The 19,931-nt window shown below is 44.2% G+C and overlaps 1 long non-coding RNA gene across 2 annotated transcripts; it reads left to right on the top strand.

Moving 5' to 3' along the window:
• Positions 1-3,947: 3,947 nt before the first annotated feature.
• On the top strand, positions 3,948-7,673 carry LOC135771150 (uncharacterized). Of its 2 annotated transcripts, XR_010542845.2 has the most exons (9): positions 3,948-5,579; positions 5,681-5,793; positions 5,895-6,007; positions 6,111-6,176; positions 6,451-6,554; positions 6,642-6,719; positions 6,826-6,938; positions 7,040-7,136; positions 7,217-7,673. It is a non-coding gene; the product is annotated as an uncharacterized lncRNA (long non-coding RNA). The 2 variants fall into 2 exon arrangements; XR_010542846.2 differs by lacking the exons at positions 5,895-6,007; positions 6,111-6,176; positions 6,451-6,554; positions 6,642-6,719 and having other exon boundaries at positions 4,301-5,579.
• Positions 7,674-19,931: the final 12,258 nt, after the last annotated feature.

Consider the following 19,931-nt stretch of genomic DNA (forward strand, 5'->3'; position numbering starts at 1 on the left):
AAATGGGAGGGAGATGAGAAACAGACTGTAAGCTTCCCAGATAAGTTTGCTTCCTAGTTTGTCAAGTTCACTAAACTGGGTTAAGGAACTTGTAGTGACCAGCCTTGTGCAGTAAGCCCAGGTTCTGCCCTTTACGTAGAGGGCAGAAGGTTTATGCAGGTACTGGAAGGGTCAGCTTCAGTGGCGCTTTGGTAGGGATTCCCAATTACCTGCATGCCAAGTTCATTAGCATTTTCTTACCTTCTCAAAGTATTGGTCCCACGAAGGGTGTTCCCAATTCTTCGGTTACCACGTTACGTCTCCATTCCCTTCCTTTAGGGAACGAGGGTTACATCCATAACCGAGATGTTTTTGGCAGTTCCCGACAATTAATTGTGCTGCCTGCACATTACCATGGACAGTCGTTAACTAGGGCTGTGAATCTTTGGGTAGACAGCGAATCGATTCGATTCACGATTCAAAGGTTTCCGATTCGATTCAAAAAACGATTTTTGCTAATCAGAACGATTCAATTCAATTCGATTAACAATAAAATTTGATTTGATTCGAATATTAACGATTCTGTTCTATAAATTTTAGTATAAATCTGCATCTGAGCAAATAAGAAAAATATTTGGGAAATTCATGACCATTTAATAGATTTTCAATAACTAGATTCAGGACTTCAGTTTAATAGCTTAACTTCTAAGGACTCAAAATACATTAAAGCAAGTAAACCAAGAAAAATAATACTACTTCTACATATTCAATGCACCATAAGCTTTTATTGTAAACATTGCATACATTTCCTGAACATTTAGGAAATACAGCAAAGTGTGTAAATACAGCAAAGTGTGTAAAGGAGTAGCACTTCTCACGTCTGACCCAAAAGTACTAGCTGCTTTAAGTGCAGGTATGTCTATCTTAAAGGCATTGCATCTGCGGAGATGGTTGCTAAGGTTCGTTGTATTTCCAATGTATTTTAACTCAGATTTACAATGTCTGCAAGCTGCAACGGACTTCGGACAATCTTTCAATTTACTTCGTGGAAACTGAAGTAATCCCAAACCTTTGATCTCATGTTGGCTGGTGCGTTGTTCTCCTTCGTGTCCCTCCATTTGTGCACTGTCTGCTGCGTTTATTCAGATGACAGCAAACAGGCGCGCAACAAATTGAAGATTAGTGACGTAATCCACTGCTCATTTTATGTCGCAAATGTAACTAATTTAAAATTTATTTATATTTTTTTTATTATCCATCGTATTCGTTATATAATCACGATTCATTCGAATTTTAAATATAAAATCGAAACAAACGATTCACGATTCAAAAATCCAGGTTTCAAGATCGATGCATATGCATCGGTAGAATTTATAATCGATGCATCGAGAAAACGAATGAATCGTTACACCCCTATCGTTAACCTTAAACTTCTATGGCAATTTACAGTGCCATTAACTGATAAAAATCAAACTTTTCGTGCAGTGAGTCATCTTATAGAGAGTTAGACAGTGTTAGTATTGACATCGTATGCAAAAGACTAGTCTACTGATCAACGTTTGAAGTATATGGTCGGTCAAACGTTTATTTTAAGATATTTTAACGAACCTTTGTCTCTCTGCATCCGATCAAAAAGTTTCAATGCTGGAAAACACGTGTGTCATTAATGTCAGCACACACTTCAGATGCATGATTCAAATCACACAATTCTGATTAAGTGATTTGGGGCCTCAAGGCAAATCCATGTATTGGGGCCCCAACCTATGCTCCCTTTACTTGATGCAAACATTAATGTACTCTTCTGTTTCTCTCTCGAAGCACACAACCTCCAAGTTTCAGCCCCCAATGAGGTTGATATTATATCTTAATACCCAATTGTATAAAGAAGATGCATAACATTTGTGTAGCCTACTTTTTACTTTTTTGTACTAAATTTCTTTAAAATATTTTCATCTAATGCCATCTCTGCAATATAATACACATAATATGATGAGACGAAGCATAATATGTTTTTAAAGAATGCATTCATGTGTTTTAAGATCGCTGGAGATAAACACTTGACTTGATACAGTGGATGGTAAAGCGTCATGTACTGCTCATGACCCCCTCAAAAATCAAATCCAGCTAATATAACCCTCCCAATATAATCACATCATTCAGATTAAAATAAATATGAAATGTTCCAAATGAACACTAATTTCATTTGCCAGCAAGAAAGATAGTATTATATTTTAAATAATCTGTAATGTACCCCCCGCCCCGACTACTTGGTATGACCCAGTGCTGTAGTACAGGGTATGCGCAGGTAATACGGCGTATTCTCACTTCTTTTTCAATCGGATTTGCGTATACCCACTTCTAAACAGTGATTTAGTGCAGGGTATACGCAGGTATATGGCGTATTTTCACTTCTCTTGTAGCTAATCCAATCGCATGATGTGAATAAACGCAAATATACCCTAAAACACTCAGTAAAATAATTTTTTTTATTTATTGTGCTTTAAACAAGAATACAACAACTCGTAGAGGTAACAGCACAGGGGCGTAACTATCGGTAAGCAGGGTAAGCGTTGCTTACGGGCCCGGACCAATCAGGGGCCCGCCCGATCTAGAAGAATTTGATCGACAGTACACATATTCGTTGCTATCCGCTCTTCCCAGGCTTTCTCACGGGTTTTCAACGGGGCCGTCCGGGACTAAGCCCCGGCACATAGGCTGGTCTCGCTCTGCTCTTGCCAGTGTACCAGCTGTGCTGGTGCGTGTGCACTGAAGTGAAGGGAATAATGCGTTTACATTCATTATAGGGCATACTCACCAATGGTGCCCACGTCGAGAAAACTTAATAGAAGACTAGAAACGTGTAAAGAATTAAAGTATGTATGTCACTCATCTAATTACAGTATGTTAACTGGATAACACTGGATATAACTCATTGTATAAGCATAGTTTAATAAAATAATTTATTTTGATTACACAAATCAAACCTAACTATATGATTGTTTTAGCTGCTGACCAGCATAGGGAATCTCTATGGCTAATTTGTAAGACATGTAAGAGTCTTTTTGGGTATCTTATGCCTAGAATTATTCAAGGAGGTTAATTCTTTTAACTTCCTTAATGTGATCAATTGTGCATAATGACATGTGGAACAAATGGATATAGGGTGTCAAACTCATAGATTTGCATCATTTAAAATTCAGATGCACTTTTTAAAATATTTGGGGTCAACCTCTGGCACAGCTTTAAAGCTGAAACTTATCAAATCCTATCAGAGGTCCAGAATGTCATTGAAACACACCAGTGGTTTTGCTGTCATCAGTATTAAACATGTTACCCATCGAAGTACCCCCCCCCCCCCCCCCCGCCACATAACAAATCCCAATTTAACCCCTGAATGAAAGTGAGCATCTTTTTTATGTATTTAGACCTAGGTGTATGTGTGTGTGTAGTCATAGCAGTGAGTAACAAAATGTTATAGTGTGCTGTCACCAGCAGTGTTGTTTCATATGTTATGGTGCGCTGTCACCGATGTTATGTTTTTGTTGTGGTGCGCGTAGGCTATTTCTGATTTTGTCAGTCATCTCATGTCTCTATGATCCTGTCCTGTCCCATTCATTGTAGCCTACTTGTGGACATTGCGTCATCACATGCTGTAGTAAAGGGCCCGCCTTGATAATCCTGCTTAGGGGCCCGGTGTTGGCTCGTTACGCTACTGTAACAGCATAAAAAACTCAAAGACAAACAACATCGGGGGATACACAATAATTTCAAGGAGTGAAAAAAAGTAATAATACATACATACAATTTTAGAGGACAATAAATTTAGACATGTTTGTGGACATCAGCCAATTTCTGACATCATTCCAAAACTGGTTTGAAACTGGACAGGTAAAAAACAAATGATCCAAAGATTCATCAGAAAAATCACAAAAAAACACATCCCGCCTTGTCAAATTTAAAACGCTTATGAAGAAAAATAGAGACTGGGTAAATCTTGTGACAAATTTTAAAGTGTGTTTCTTTGACCTTAGGTGGAATTGGGCATTTAACATACTTAGAAAAGACTTTCTCAACAGATCCACAAACTCTAGAGATAGACAGTTCCTTTTATAGTCGTGATACAATTTGGATTTAAAAACATCTGTGGCAGCCTTATTATTAAATTCTTTTCCAAGTAATTTGTAAGGTCCAACTAATAAATTTGTGACAATGGAATAAGTCAATGTGCTACGTATTAGGTGGACCAAAGGTAGAGGAATAGCTTTACAGATTCTTAGATACTCTCTCGGAAGTTAAATTAGAGCTTAACACAAAATTTTCATATGATAGAAAAACACCATTATCATCCATTAAGTCAGAAACAAAAACAATTCCTTTGTCAAACCAATCAGCATTGAATACTGATTTTCTGCTTATCAAAATTGTTCTATTATTCCATAGAACTGAATTGTGTGGAGTTAAATTGTGAGAAAAAATCTTTTTCCAAAACAATAAAATTTGACCATGAAATTTAGACAAGGCAATTGGAATCTTATTAATCTCAAAGTCACATTTTAACAAAAAATCCAGCCCTCCAATCTTACCAAACACCGCCCTGGGTACTGTATATGAAACCACATACACTGTCAGAAATAGGGGTACAGTAGGGGTCCATTTCTGTCCCCCAAGGTACAATCAACACAAAAGTACCCCATAGGGCTCATTGTTGGACCTCAAGGTACATGTATGTACCTTTTTGAGGGTCAAAAAGGTACATATTTGTTCCCAAGCATTAAAAGGTACATATTTGTACCATTTCTTTTAAAGGATAAGGTACAATGTTAAGAGACGTCAGCCTCTTGCCATTTTTTTTTATTTGTTGTTCTAGACAACTGCTGTAAATCTGGTCAGTAACGTAAATAACTATTGTGTCAATTTTTGTTTCCTTTAGTTGGACACATGGGTATTGAAGTAGTATTAGTTTTCTTCTGTTCATTGACAGTGTGTTTAATTTTAAATTTTAAATTTTAATGAAAAAAAGCTAATTTCACTTAATAAAAACTGTGATATGAACTCAAAAACTGCAATTGATTTACCATTATTTAAACTGAATAAATACTGAATAACTGAATCCCTCACACACACCGAAAAAAACCCGCGCTTTTATTTTGACACGCGCCCATCCCCCCACATCTCACGGTCGGAGTCAGTTTCACAGAGCAGCGCAGGAGGACGACAGACACATAAAGAACAGGTAAGCTCTGGAAACTCATTCATCATCTTTAAAACATTTTTAAACTTTAAAAATGTGTTGTTTGTCGTGGCTCTTCATTTTAATACTGATTCGGTTACGGTTATTTGTGTAAAGTTGTATACGATGAGTCAACGCGATATTGACACAGCACTATTGCCTATGACTCATTTTTATGAGCAGGTTAATGTGCATTAAGTACACCACAGTTCTGTAAGTGGAAAAAGTATTCATATTCATGTGTTTTCTCACAGTTTAGGGCAAACGTTTCCCGCGCAAGTTTGAATCTCTCTCAGTCAGTCAGGGGGAGATTAACTGACTGACTGTCTACACGCCACCAAACAGTCAGTTATACAGAAACCTTTTTAAGGTAACTTTACCACATTTATTAATGTATTTATTATGTTGTTTGCGTACACCACAGTTCTGTAAGTGGAAAATTAATTTATATTTATGTGTGTTTACTCACAGTTTAGCACAAATGTTTCCCGTGGAAGTTTGAATCTCTCTCAGTCAGGGGGGAGATTGACTGACAGACGGTCTACTTGCCACCAAACATTAATTTACCCTGAAACCTTTTACAGGTAATGTTACCACATTTATTAATTTATTTATTATGTTGTTTGAGTACACCACAGTTCTGTAATTGGAAAATTAATTTATATTTATGTGTGTTTACTCACAGTTTAGCACAAATGTTTCCTGTGGAAGTTTGAATCTCTCTCAGTCAGGGGGGAGATTGACTGACAGACGGTCTACTTGCCACCAAACATTAATTTACCCTGAAACCTTTTTAAGGTAACGTTACCACATTTATTAATTTATTTATTATGTTGTTTGAGTACACCACAGTTCTGTAAGTGGAAAATTTATTCATATTTATGTGTGTTTTCTCTCTCAGTAAGGACTAACGTTAACTGACTGTCTGTCTGCTCTCAACCAAACAGTCATTCAAGACCTTTTAAAGGTAACGTTACCACATTTATTCATTCATTTATTATGTTTTGTGAGTACACCACAGTTCTGTAACATTAAGTGGAAAATTAATAATACATTATGTGTTTTCTCTCTCAGTAAGGACTAACGTAAACTGACTCTCTGTCTGCTTTCAACCAAACAGTCATTCAAGACCTTTTAAAGCTAACATTACCACATTTATTAATGTATTTATTATGTTAAGTGAGTACAACTCAGTTCTGTAAGTGGAAAATTAATTTATATTTATGTGTGTTTTCTCACAGTTTAGCGCAAACGTTTCCTGCGCAAGTTTGAATCTCTCAGTCAGGGGGGAGATTGACTGACTGACTGACTGTCTACTCGCCACCAAACAGTCAGTTACACAGAGGTAACGTTACCACATTTATTATGTTGTTTTAGTACACCACAGTTCTGTAAGTGAAAAATAATTCATATTTATGTGTTTCTCTCTCAGTAAGGACTAACGTTAACTGACTGTCTGTCTGTCTGTCTGTCTGCTCTCAACCAAACAGTCATTCAAGACCTTTTAAAGGTAACATTACCACGTTCATTCATTCATTCATTTATTATGTTGTTTGAGTACACCACAGTTCTGTTATGTGAAAAATTAATTAATATTTATGTGTGTTTTCTCACAGTTTAGTGCAAACGTTTCCAGCGCAAGTTTGAATCTCTCTCAGTCAGGAGGGAGATTGACTGACAGACTGTCTACCTGCCACCAAACAGTAATCTACACAGAAACCTTTTAAAGGTAACGTTACCACATTTATTAATGTATTTATTATGTTGTGTGAGTACACCACAGTTATGTAAGTGGAAAATGTATTCATATTTATGTGTGTTTTCTCACAGTTTAGCACAAACGTTTCCCGCGCAAGTTTGGATCTTTACCATTGAGGGTGGCTGACTGTTTTCGACCAACCATCATTCACACGCAAAAACTTTAAAGGTACCACATTTATTTATGTTGTGAGTATACCACAGTTCTGTCAGTGGAAAATGTATTCATATTTTTGTGTTTTCTCACAGATAAGTATGAACGTGCCCAGAGCAGTTTTCGATCTTTACCATTAAGGAGGCTGACTGACTATCCTCTACCACCCGTCATTAACACAAGAAAAACTAAAGAAATGTTACTCCATATGGACCTATTCATTTACTCATTATGCTGTGAGTACACCACAGTTTTATCAGGGAAAAATTTATATTTGTGTTTCTCACTGCTTGACAAGGACAGATGTGGCCCTGTTAAAAATGTTTAAATGTCGTTTGGTTTAAGGAACAGCACACTGATTTTGTTTTAAAATATTCCTGTTTGGACAGTCTGTTAAAGTCATAAAGGAATACTTGATATATTTCATAAGTAAAGTGTAAATGTAATATTAGTTTTTAATGTTGTGAATTTGGACTGAACAGCACACTTCTGTTTTATATCTAAACCTTTTGTAAAATAAATGATTGTTCAATAAACTGTGTATTTTATCTTTTCTGTTATCTTTTTTTATACTAATGTTTAAAATGTACCTTTACGCTAAACGATTGGCTACACCAACACAAATATATTGAGTCATATGCACTTATAATTTAAAGTTTACAGTACTTAGATTGAGATATATGTATAAGTTTTAAAACCATAATCAATGAGTGTACCCTGTCAAAGCCAATTTTGTACCCTTTTTGAAGGGTCCATATTTGTACTGTTAAATAAAGGTACAAAATTGTCACCAGAGGTACAAACTGGTCTCTTAAGGTACAAATCACAAGGGTACAAATTTGTACCCTCTGCCAAGGGTACAAAAACTGTACCCTTGAGGGTACAGCCCCAGTGACAAGCCATTGTACCCCTAAAGGTACAATTATGTCCTTTCTTTTCTGAGAGTGTAGAGTTCGAACAAGCAATGAATGAATGATCCTATGCAAGGCTTTTAAACCACCATTTTTATAATCTTTGACTAACTGGGCTCTTTTTAAGTAATGTGTTTTATTCTTCCATATAAACTGAAATAAGACTGAGTTGACGTTCTTAATATTATTACTTGAATAAGCCAGTGACTAAGAGATTTTTTCATATCAGCGACACGTTTCTCAAAATTGATCTCCTCAATTTTACGGACATCCTTAAATATTGTTAAACCCAGATATTTAACCTCATTTTGTACATTTATTGAGGCAATAGACTTCTCAGAACAGGAGTGAATAGGCAACAAGACACATTTTTTAATATTGAGAGACAAACCAGAGGCATCCGAAAAACTCTTAATTCATTTTAGTGCAATATCAACCATACCTTTATCCTTTAAAAAAATTCAGTATCATCTGCAAATTGGCTTATTTTGAATTCCCTATCAAAGATTTTAATGCCTTGCAAATCAAAGTTATTGAAAATAGCCAAAGTGAGCATTTGCATTGTTAAAATAAATAATTTTGGAGATATGGGGCATCCTTGCCGAATCCCTCTAGACACCATGAAGCTAGGAGTTATTTCAGATCCCAGGGAAATCGAACTAGATTTGTCTGAATACAGCATTTGATTATGTTGCAAAATGTATCCCCAAAACCCAATCTTTTAATTGTTTCAACAATAAAACCATGCTCTAAAGAGTCAAAAGCCTTATAAGTCAAGGAATAAAATTAGATTTCTTTATCTATTGCATGACTGTAGTCCAACATATCAAAAATTATTCAGAAATTCATTCAGAAATGACATCAGACAAGCCACTATCAAGACGAATGACATAAACAAAAGCTAATAATTTGTAGTCCGTCCCCAACAAACTTATTGGTCTCCAATTGTCAATGGAAAGCAAATCTTTGTCAGTCTTTGGGATCAATGTAATTAAACCACGCTTCATTGTGGGAGAGAGATTCAAATTTAAGATACATTCACAAAGGGCTTCAAATAAAAGCAGACGTATATCCTTCCAAAAGAAAACATAGAAATCGACTGTTAAACCATCTAAGCCAGGTGATTTTCCCTGGGCCATTTTTATAATTGCTTTATCTAACTCCTCAATTTTTAAATCCTCCTCCATAGTGAGCTTAAAGTCATCCTTAATTAAGTCGATACATCCTCGAATTTCTTGAAAAAGGGATTCACAGCTTTCTTCAGAGTATTTCGAACAATATAAATTATTATAAAAATCTCTTACTTCCTTGTTGATTAAACTTAAATCTTCGGTAACCATACCATTAATGCTCAATTTGGATATCTTCTTTTTGGTTTGCCTATGTTTCTCAAGATTAAAAAATTAGGAAGAATTATTTTCACCCTCCTCTATCCATCGAGCCCTAGACCTAATAAAGGCACCATTGGCTTTATCTAGAAATAAAGAATCTAATTAAGTTTTAAAATCTTTTCTCATCAGATAGCATGGCTTTAGAGGATAACCTATATTTGTAACAATTACATTTTGTTTGATCCTCTTTTGATGAGAAGAGTGTTTTCCCCTTCGAATTGCTACCTCCCTAACCTTAAATTTAAACCACTCCCATTTATTAAGATAAGAAGAATCTAAAGAGATTACCTCATCAAGAAGAATTTTAACTTCTTCACAAAACTCTTTATTAGCTAATAGACTATTATTAAATTTCCACACTGAGTTTTGAGGTCGCTTGTTATTACTTATGATAAGAGATAATGTCACTGAGCAGTGATCAGTTAAGGGGGCTGAAGAGATCATCTCGGTTACGGATGTAACCCTCGTTCCCTGAAGGAGGGAACGGAGACGTCACGTCGTGACCGACGAATTGGGAACTCGCTTAGAGAGACCAATCTGCTTCGTATACTACAAAACGCCAATGAATTTGGCCTTGAGATATTTGCATAATGCTGGGGCTGCCCCGCCAGGTGCCTATATAAGCAGCAGGTGCAAATATGGAAATTAGCTTCTTTTCGCTGAGAAAGCCGGGAGAATGAGACCGGCCGTTAAACAGCAGGGGGCAGCCCTGTGGCGACGGGACGTGACGTCTCCGTTCCCTCCTTCAGGGAACGAGGGTTACATCCGTAACCGAGACGTTCCCTTTCAGTCGGTCACTACGACGTCACGTCGTGACCGACGAACTGGGAATCCCTACCAAAACGCCACAAGGGGCTGACCTCTTCCAGTGTCTGCGTAAAGCCCTCCGGTTCCACTTAAGGAGGAGGAGATAGGTTTTAAGGCAGAAGGCCGGGCACTAGATGTTCCATAACCCCACAGTAGTGCCAGCGACTGGGAAGCGCCCTATCTGAGCGGTATAGGAACGCTGCAGAAGCCACCACCCTGTTAAGGGCTAATGGTGGGCGAAAGTCAACCGTAGTTGAGGAATAAGACAGCCGTGGCTGTGTAAGCAAAGCAGAGCTCTGCTAAGGGAAACGTGGGCTGGTAGGATTAACCCCACGGAAAAATACTCACAAAGGAACCCGGTGGGACACAATGTGGAGCCCGAGCCAGACACGTAGGTTCGCGAGGATGCAGCTAGTGAAAGGCTGACAGCCAATGCTCCGCAACAAAGGCTGCCAAGGCAGCGGAGGAAGAACAATTCAAACCATTACACATTTTTGTTCTGAAGGCCTTCCATACTGACACAGTTATGAAGCATCAGTTGGAGGCTGCAAGCCGACCTGCGAGACTGCTCTCCGTGCTCCCCCTGATGAGGAAAGAACACGAGAGGATACAGGCTCGAAACGAACACTGTAGAATCTAATGAACGTATAGGTGTCGCCCAACCAGCAGCTCTGCAGATGTCTGTTAGCGAGGAACCACGAGCGAGAGCCCAAGATGAGGCGACACTCCGTGTGGAGTGCGCTCTCAAATTAAAGGGGCAAGGAATACCCTGAAGATTATAAGCCAGGGCGATAGAATCAACTATCCAATGAGACATCCTCTGCTTAGTGACAGCTTTCCCTTTCTGCTGGCCACCAAAACAAACAAAGAGCTGGTCTGAGGTCCTGAGGCTTTGCGTGCAAACCACGTAGAGTCGCAGTACGCGTACGGGGCACAACAAAGCCACGGTTGGGTCTGCCTCCTCCGGGGGCAGCGCTTGCAAGCTCACCACCTGATCTCTGAAGGGAGTGGTGGGAACTTTGGGCACGTAGCCTGGTCTGGGTCTCAGTGAGACAGCAGGACCAAACTAAAGGCACGAATCGTCAACAGAGAATGCATATAAATTCCCTACTCTCTTCACGGAGGCCAATGCTAGCCGGGTCAGAGTTTCCTTGACAAAAACTTCAGACTCGCAGACTGCAAAGGCTGAAATGGAGGACCTGAAGGGCTTCAGCACCATGGACAGGTCTCAGGAGGAATAAAGGGAGGGCGCGAGGGGTTTAGCCTGCGAGCGCCTCTTAAAATGTAATAACCAAATCATGCTGGCCAACTGATCTGCCGTTGATAAGTGAGTGAGTGACGAGCAGAAATAGCGGCGATTTCAACTTTAATGGCGAAGGGACAGCCTACCATTTAACCTATGTAGAAGATATAAAGCACAATGTTAATGGACATTCTCTGGGGTCCTCGCGTTGCAAAGAGCACCAGGTGACGAAAAGGTTTCATTAAGCGCATAAGCCCGTCTTGTGGACGGTGCTTGGACCGCGTCGATGGTGTTAGATACCGCTTGCGATAAATCACCTAAACCTTGTGCGCGCTCAACGACCATACATGGAGATCCCACAGGTTGGGGTGCGAGTGCCAAATGTGCCCCTTCCTAGAGAAAGAAAGTCCTTCCTCAGGGGAATCCGCCAGGGAGGGCTGTCGCGAGGAGCATTAACTATGAAAACCAATTTCTAGTCGTCCAGTACAGACGATCAATAAAAAGGCTCTGCTCGTCCTGCCTGACTTCGCACAGAGTCTGCGCGATAAAGCTCATTGAAAGGAATGCGTATTACGCATCCCCCGCGGCCAGCTGTGTGCCAACGTATCCACGCCTAGGCTGCCCTCGGTTAGTGAATAAAATAGGCGACAGTGGGTATCGTCCGGCGACGCAAACAGATCCATCTACGCACGACCGAACTTCTTCCAAATTAGCTGGACCGTCTGGGGGTGGAGTCGCCATTCGCCGGGGGCGCAGCTCGGGAAGCGCGTCTGCCGCTGTATTGAGCGACCCGGGAAGAAAATGGCACGAAGGGACCTCAGATGCTTCTGACTCCAAAGGAGGAGATGACAAGCGAGATGCGACAGGTGACGAGAGCGCAAAACCGCCTTAACGGTAAATAACGCAAAAGTCGCAATGTTATCGGTGTCGGCTAATACATCCTTCCCTCGCATCTCCATAGCGGAGCGTACAAGTCCCAGATATACAGCGCACCGCTCGCGGCAGTTGGGGTGCTATGCACACCCCTGAGACTGCAAGCCCGTCATACGTGGCTGATCATCCCGTGCTGAGGGCATTGCATGCTACAGAATGCCAGGGGCATATCTTCTATCGGAAATGCCGGGTCTACCACGGGGAAAAATTGAAATGACACGCAGGTGTAATGTTTACACGGTGTATGCCGGTGTGCCACGCTGTCCTCGAGATCGTAAGCCAACGCTGAAGCAGTCTCATATGAAGCAGCTTGGGCGGTGTCACAGCCGCAGCATGCTGTCATATGTCCAGGAGCTTCTGAAATTGTTTCAGAGGGACCGCGTACCTCCCTCGAATTAAACCGAGGCAAGTCAAAACTGACTGGTTGCGCGCTCTTGTAAAACACGCCAATTAGTCGATCGAGTCTTATTTCCATACTGAGAAAAAGGATCCTCTGCACGGGGCAAAGTTGCTCTTTCCCAGTCGACCTGAAGACTTAAACGAGCGAGATGCCGAAGCATTAACTCTCTGTGTTCGCGCACGTCTGCCAAGAACGGGCTATTATAAGTCGACGTACATAAAAGCAGAATGCGAACAACGCTCTCTCTCTGATATTTTAATGCCGTGACTAGCACATGGAGACACGGAGAGAGAGAGACAGCTCGAATGGTGTACTAAGTATTAATATGCCCACCCCACGACGCAGAGCGAAAAAACGGTCTAAAGCGAGGGGAGATGGACACATAAAGTACATGTCTTACAGGTCTAAGGCTGCAAACCGATCTGAATATTGAAATACGAGCCTCGACGTTATCATCCAAAAAGAACACCTTCGTAGAGCCGGTGCGTAAATCAAATCGATCGTAACCCGCCGCGTATTTTGGGTACTATGAGATAAAGGCTGGAAAAACCCTATCATCATCATCATCTCGGTAAGAGGGACCGGCTCGAACATCCTTCGCCAACAGGATATCGACTTTTGCACGCAGTACATGTGCATCGGACGCTTTCACCACAGTAAAACGAAAGCCCGAATTTTGGGGTGTGCCGGATTCGTAACCGAGGCGGATCGTGCGTAAAACCCAACGAAACGGGCTGGGAACTGAAGCCAAGCACCCAGGCACCGTACGAGGAGAATTAACGACACTACCGAAGTACCCGCGGTGGGGCAGCGAAGCGAGACAGGTGGGACTGCCGGTGCGTCTGCTGTGACAGCATAAACATCTACAGTATGTGTGTGTGACACTGACCTGAGCCCGCTGAGGGTGACGGTCTTCTGGTCTCCTCTACGGAGAGCGCAGACTCCGATGAGGGTGCTGGTGGTCCGGTCTCCTCAGCGGAGAGCTCGGACTCCTCAGGTCACCCGCTGGCGATAGAGGAGAGGTAGGGGAGCTGGTGTGTACCCGCTCACGGCTCTCTCGATCCTCCGGAGACCTAGAGAGGGAAGAGGAATGCACTCTTGTGTGGTTAAGTGGGTACCGGCCGAACAGCCGGTGGAACATATGCAAACCAAGGATTTTCCACCCGACCCTCTATCGGAGCTCCATCTCCTGAAGAGTGATCCTCTGCCAATCCGGGTCGCCCGTCACTGGCCACTTAAACTCCCGAATTTCACGGGAATCGGCTAAGCGGGCGGGGCGAGCTGCTGACGACCGGTTCCCCTGCGCTGCCGAGATGGGGTCCGAGGAGGGGAACAGAGGTGGCCGCCGCAGGACGCCGACGGCGAGAGGCAGACTGAGGAGCCGGCGTGGTGGACCAAGGGCAGCTCTCTTTTAGGCGGGGCATGACCTAGGAGATTGCCTCAGTCTGCGCAGCGGAGCTGTAGGACTCCCCGGGCTCGCCGAAGAGGCCGGTCTGTGAGACAGGAGCATTCAAGTTGTTCTCGTCTGCGTCCGTCATGTCATCCAGACACAGCCAAAGGTGGCGATCTTGAACCACTGTGGTGGACATCGCACGACTGAAGGTCGTGGCCTCCCTCGTAAATCCTTGGATGAGCCTGCAGCAACGTTATTGCGTGCAGGGCCGAAGCCGCCTCTCCGGCATGCCTGATGGGCAGCGTCCGTAACCGGACGACTGTCTACAAACACGGGAGGGAAGGGTTGGGTGGTCCCTCCAGGAACGCACCCCGCTCCACTGAAGGGGTCCCGGCCCTTAGCGGCTCCGTTGGTGAGGGAGGTGAGGGGTGAAAGCTGAACGGCCGGACGGCCGCAAATCACGTCAGCTCTTCGTGCCGTCGGGAAAGAAAGGCACAGGAGGAGAGGACCGAGAGGCCCGAGCAGCTCCGAAGTACCAATCATGTGGGCGGGACGGTTCGGGCGGAGAGGGGTTAACCTTTCCAACTCTAGCCGTCTCCGCCGCTCGAGCGGGCACGGCCGCCATCTCCGGAACGACTCTGCCTCGGAGGAAAAAATGGACAACCCTCTGATGCTGCAGAAGTGACGGGACCAGAAGGAGGTCCAATGGATTCGGCAGACATCGTAGAACACGACTCTGCAGTCTCCACCGGAGCCTCAACCGGCTGAGGATGAGAAGGCCGGCAGGTGGAGGACGCATCCTCCGTCCTACTCAGCGTAGTGACGCGAAGGGCGCCCTGCGAGCGCTTGACAGCCGCACCATGGCGGCGTCAGCACTGCAAAGGCGCGGACAGCGTTCCGTAGAAACGACAGTCGTCTCCCCAATCCAAGAGGGTTATGCTCTCACAGAGAGAACAGAAACTCTCCACGAACGCAGCCTCGGAGTGCTCGATGCCTAAGCACGAAGACAGCGCTCGTGACTGTCACTGGAACCCTTATACTTCTCGCATCCAAGATCGCACGGGCGAAAAGCTATCCTGAAAAGGACGCTGATCTCCGAATATACGAGAGAGTGGCTGTCTTTAAAAAGACACAGAGCTCTCACGTATCACTCTTTTAGGGAAATCACTCTTTAGGTGCTCAGCTGATGATGCGCACAGGGAAAGGCAACGCACACACTAAACTTAAAACAAAAAAGATGCAGAGCCGTGGAATACTGCGAGCGTCCGCTGTGTTAGTACTGCTTGTCAATCAACTTCAGCAACCGTTCCCAGAAGAGCAAGTAGCTTCTCAGTAGCAGATAATGCCGGCTTTCGAAGCGAAAAAGCTAATTTCGATATTTGCACCTGCTGCTTATATAGGCATCCGGGTCTCACACCGGGCATTCAAGACGAGATTGCACTGAGGGAGCCACCCACGTCACTGGAAGCTGCCATCGATCTGGCTCTGAGGGTTGAGTCTCGCCATCGGCAGAGAGATCTGCGTCGCTCATTTCGCCATCTGATGTCGGAACCAGGGGAGACCGCTTCAGAGACGCCCTCCGAGGAGCCTATGCAGCTAGGCAAGTTTCGTATCTCTGCTGGTGAGAGAGATCGTCGTCTGTCTAATGGCCTCTGCTTATATTGTGGCAAGCCGGGGCACCTGGCGGCCACATGTCCGGTAAAAAGCTCACGCCCACCGATGAACTTGGGAGTCTCGGTGGGCGCATCGTCATTTAAGTCTCCCGTAAGCAGCACAACACTTCCTGTCATCATTAATTCCTTCCATTCACAGGCGTTGCTGGATTCCAGTGCGGAGGCGTGTCTTTTGGATGCTGGGTTGGCCAAGTCCTGGGGTATCCCATTCATCCCTCTCTCCTCTCCTTTGTCTGCCTGGACATTGAAGGGCCAGCATATGGCTGTGATCACGCACCGCACACCCCCTGTGAGTTTGTTTGTTTCTGGCAATCATCGTGAGGAAATTGAGTTTTACATCTTAGAGGATTCACAATCACCAGTCATTTTAGGTCATGACTGGTTATCCAAACATAATCCTCACGTTGATTGGCAGAACAATGTTGTGTTATCTTGGAAGTCTTCGTGTTATGTTTCTTGTCTTGGTCCTGCTCCTTCTCTTGTCTCTTGTTCTGTCTCGCAGGTTCCGACTATCGATCTCTCAGGAGTCCCGGCGGAGTACTCGGATCTGTATCAGGTTTTCAGTAAGTCCCGGGCCACTTCTCTGCCTCCTCATCGGTCGTATGATTGCGAGATCAAACTACTTCCCAACACTTCTCCGCCTAAGGGTCGTATATTTTCCCTAGCTTAACCAGAAAGAGAGGCTATGGATAAATACATTAATGACGCTCTTAAAGCCGGTCTCATTCGCCGCTCAGGAGGCCTTTGATGTGTTAAAGTCCCGGTTCATCTCTGCGCCTGTCCTCTCTATTCCCGATTCGGCTAAACAATTTATAGTGGAAGTGGATGCATCTGATGTCGGGGTAGGCGCCGTTTTATCACAGCGATCGTCTATTGATGGGAAAGTACATCCGTGTGCTTTTTTCTCTCACCGGTTAAACCTAGCAGAACGTAATTACGACATAGGGAATCGGGAGCTGTTGGCGGTTAGACTCGCTTTGGGTGAATGGCGTCACTGGTTGGAGGGAACCTCGGAGCCCTTTCTGGTCTGGACGGATCATAAAAATCTTGAATATATCCGTTCGGCCAGAAGACTAACATCTAGGCAGGCTCGTTGGGCACTCTACTTTGATCGTTTCAACTTCACCCTCTCGTACCGGCCTGGCTCGAAAAATACCAAACCTGATGCTCTCTCCCGTCTGTTCGAGAAGTCCGATTCGGAGAGGGCGGAGACCATTCTCCCGGAGGGGAGGGTGGTCGGCGCCCTCGTATGGGGAATCGAACAGCGGGTGAGAGAGGCCGGCCGGGAGGGGGAAGTTCCGGAGGGGTGTCCAGCGGGTCGCCTATGGGTTCCTGAGCGGTTACGTTCCGATGTCATCCGGTGGGGTCATGAGTCCAAGTTTGTCGGCCATCCAGGTATTCGGAGAACGTTGGCTGCCGTCCGTCAGCGTTTTTGGTGGCCTTCTATGTCCACTGACGTCAGACAGTTTGTACTAGCCTGTTCGGTTTGTGCTCGTAATAAAGCATCTAATTTACCACCCGCTGGTCTGCTTAAATCTTTGCCCGTGCCCTCCCGCCCCTGGTCTCATATAGCCCTTGATTTTGTCACTGGCTTACCGGCATCTAATGGTAACACTGTTGTTCTAACTGTGGTGGATCGTTTTTTGAAGGCGGTTCATTTCATTCCCCTGCCCAAGCTACCTTCTGCAAAAGAGATGGCTCAGGTTTTGATTAATCACGTCTTTCGGTTACATGGTATTCCGACTGACGTAGTGTCAGATAGGGGTCCTCAGTTCATCTCTCGTTTTTGGCAGGAGTTTTGTAGACAAATTGGCGCCACGGCCAGCTTGTCTTCTGGTTATCACCCGCAGACCAATGGGCAATGCGAACGGGCTAATCAGGATCTCGGTAGAACACTCCGCTGTCTGTCATCACAATATCCGAATTCCTGGTGCGATCAGCTCCCGTGGGTTGAGTATTCTCATAATTCTCTTCCCGTTACGTCTACCACTTTATCCCCGTTTGAACTTTCCATCGGTTATCAACCTCCCCTGTTTCCATCACAGGAGCCCGAGGCAGCCATTCCGTCTGCGTTAGCTTTCGTACGCAGGTGCAGACGCACCTGGAGGAGAGCTAAGACACTGTTATTATCTAATTCCAGACGAACCAAAGCTGCAGCTGATCGTCATCGGCGACCTCCACCCCGTTACGTTTGTGGTCAAAAGGTATGGCTTTCTACCAAGGATCTGTCTCTCCGTGAGCCTTCTCGTAAGCTGGCTCCGAGATTCATTGGGCCATACAGTATTTCTAAGGTCATTAATCTGGTGACGATAAAGCTTAAGTTACCCCTTTCTCTTGGTCGGGTTCACCCTGTTTTTCATGTATCCAAGGTTAAACCTGTAATGTTTGCTCGCTATAACCCTCCTGTCTCTGCCCCTTATCCCCCCACCCCTCGTCTAGTGGATGGTGCCCCTGTCTATACTGTTAAGAGGTTACTAGACTCCCGCCGCAGGGGCAGAGGATTTCAGTATTTAGTGGATTGGGAAGGATACGGTCCTGATGAGAGGAGCTGGGTTCCGGGTCGGGATTTGCTGGATCCTGGGCTGATCAAGGACCTCCGTCGGCGACAGGGTGAGTCTCCCGGTCCGTCTGGTGCCGGTCGAGGAGGGGGGGCTACTGTCATGACTGCTGGGTGATCGATGGCTGTGTGATCTGTGGGTGTGTGTGTTGTTTACCTGTGGTGCCGGTTCCTCGTGTGTTCACTAACTCCGCCCCCTTGTTTCGGTAATTGTTCACCGGTGGTGTCTCGTTTACCTTTTCCTTTATATTGCACGTAGTCCTGTCTTTCGTTGCGCGCTCATTGTTTTATCACAGTCCTGCTGCCCTGCCTTGTCTTGTCAGTCGCTCTCTGTCTCTTCCTCTTATTACCCCAGGTTTGGTTTTCGGCGTTCGGGGACTCGTCTTCGCCCGGACCGCTCGCTTGTGGATTACTGGAACTCATTGACTTTGTTTGTCTCTCGGTACAGCTGGTTCGCTTCGTTTCTAGGCGGTATACCAGCTGTCTCTGTTTCTCTCCGGTTTGCATCTTCACCCGTGAGTGGAGTACACCTTTTTACCATTGTGGATTACATTGACTCTAACGACTGTTGTTCTCGGAACCGCTGGTTCGCTTCGTTTTTAGGCAGTGACCAGTGGTTTCCGGGTGGCTCTTCTACATCAGGATTTCACAGTGGATTACCCGTCTGAGAACTTGGATTTACCATCTTCCATCTCCGCCTGTCATCCACCTTCAGGGCGACGTGTTTCATCTCTCTGTTGCGTGTGGTGACTGTGCTAGTGTTCTCGACGGAGTGCGTGGGTGGCTCTCTCTCTCTCTTCGGATCTGTACTGGATTATCGTGTAGCGCCGACTCACTCTCTCCTTCTGTGGGAGTGCTTCATTCCCACAGTAGTGTTATCATCCAGAGTGAGTCAACGGGTGTGTGCCGTGTGTGGATCTACCAGTGACTTTGCTCTCCAGATCTCTCATTCTATTTTTCTAAATAAATATTGTTAACTTGCACTTGACTCCGAAGTTTATTTCCTGACAACCTGGCGGGGCGGCGCCAGCATTATGCAAATATCTCAAGGCCAAGTTCATTGGCGTTTTAGTAGTATACGAAGCAGATTGGTCTCTCTAAGCGAGTTCCCAATTCGTCGGTCACGACGTGACGTCGTGGTGACCGACTGAAAGGGAACTCACATTTTGAAATATTATCAATCCAATTAAAAGCAATAAGCCAGTAGTCCAATCTGGAGCACTGACCATTGTTAGATGCATTGAACCATGTGTATTTTCTGACTCCAAGATTCTTAAGTCTCCAGCAATCAGTCACATTTAAATTTGAAACCTTATTGTTGAAAATATCATCAAGGGTGTGATGGCGCCCTCCAGAGGAAGGACGGTCAATTGCATTGTCAGGAACCAATTTAATTTCACCCCCTACAATAACTTCCTCTGTTAAATATGTCATCTTCCATTGGTTAATCTGAACACAAAGATCAGCATAAAATAATTTGTTAAGGGCTTTAGAATTATAAG

The sequence above is a fragment of the Paramisgurnus dabryanus genome, chromosome 8 (genome assembly GCF_030506205.2).
Source record: "Paramisgurnus dabryanus chromosome 8, PD_genome_1.1, whole genome shotgun sequence".
NCBI lineage: Eukaryota > Metazoa > Chordata > Actinopteri > Cypriniformes > Cobitidae > Paramisgurnus > Paramisgurnus dabryanus.